The sequence below is a fragment of the Octopus bimaculoides genome, chromosome 12 (assembly GCF_001194135.2).
Source record: "Octopus bimaculoides isolate UCB-OBI-ISO-001 chromosome 12, ASM119413v2, whole genome shotgun sequence".
NCBI classification, from domain to species: Eukaryota; Metazoa; Mollusca; class Cephalopoda; order Octopoda; family Octopodidae; genus Octopus; species Octopus bimaculoides.
This window is the reverse complement of record NC_068992.1, coordinates 2,779,925-2,781,350: the sequence shown is the minus strand read 5'-3', so window position 1 is coordinate 2,781,350 and position 1,426 is coordinate 2,779,925. Positions and strand designations below refer to the sequence as shown.

At 30.7% G+C, this 1,426-nt stretch overlaps 1 protein-coding gene across 1 annotated transcript in view; it reads right to left on the bottom strand.

Annotated features, from left to right (window-relative positions):
* The window catches only part of LOC106876447 (muscle M-line assembly protein unc-89), a 351,593-nt gene that overhangs the window by 262,101 nt on the left and 88,066 nt on the right, over positions 1-1,426 (bottom strand). The gene's annotated exons all lie outside the window — the stretch shown is intronic.

Genomic DNA, 1,426 nt, shown 5'->3' with positions numbered 1-1,426 from the left:
ATATATATATATATATATATATATATATATATATATATATATATATAGGTATCTATCTGATATGACAGCTTGGTTATTGTCTGACTTTCTCTGTCTAGTTGAATCTAAACTAACTGGCTTTAAGCTGAACTTATTAAATCATTGAAGTCCAGTGTAGTTCTATATTCTATATTTTATTCTTAAACTATTAATGTAGAAACAACAATAATAACAACAAAAACATTTTTTTTTAATGTTCTTCTCTTTGATGTTTGCATATCAGATGTATGCATAGCAGACTGTTGATATTCCCATAACCACACAAAGATTCAAAGATACAGACACGCACATCTACATACACAAAAAACATGCACACATACAAACATAAACAAGCAGACACATAAACACATACATATGCAGAAACTTAGATGCATTTTATGAAAAAATATTGAACTCATTAGTCTTAAGAAAATTATGATCAATTTTTATGTTTCTTTTAATTATATTTTTACATTTGCTCAAAGAAACTCTAAAGGCATGAAAGTGATAGTTAAGGAATACTAAGAAATATTAGTAGATATAATACATAGGTGGCCTAATGGTTAAAAGGTTTGCCTATAAATGCTGGGTTCCTTGGTTTGATCTGTCTATATGGTAACCTAGGTAAATATATTTTACTGTGACATTAATTAGACTCAAGCTCTGGGAGAAAAACTGAATCAATGGAAACTGTGCAGAAGCCCTCCAAATGCACTGTACCTGTAATTCGTGGTCACAGTCTGTTTCAGGCCGATTCTGACAGAGAATTATCATAAGGGTACAAGAGTGAATAGGATGTTCAGTCACTGATATTCTGATGGGTCAACAGTTCAAATTGCTGAACACCCGGAATGTTCTTTTTAGAAACTAATATTAGTAAATGGAGGAATAAATTCAATTGATAATAGTTTCTTTAATATAATCCTTTGACAGTCTTTCAAGAATTAATTATAATCATAATGGCTTCGTAGATAGGCATGAGGCCAAAGATAGATGAGTCAATTTAAATGACCCCATTATTCGACAGGTGGTCCAATATTTAATCGGCCAAGGAAGGAAGAAAGGCAAAGACGATCTTGGCAGGATCAGAATTCAAAATATGCAGAGGTATATAAAATACAGAAGTTTGTTTGGTCGGCAAACAATTCTGAAAATGGAACAAAATAGACGTATCTGCATTGCTATATGTAAATAATAGAGAAATAAGTACTAGCCACATCCATGGATTGAGCCCCAACGAACAAAAGCTTGCATGTATAGGTGCACCTACAGACATACATATTTGCACAATATACATACATACATATACATTTATGCGCACATATATATATAAACACACTTGTGTATATGCATATATGTGCACAAACATATATATATATATATATATATATATATATATATATATATA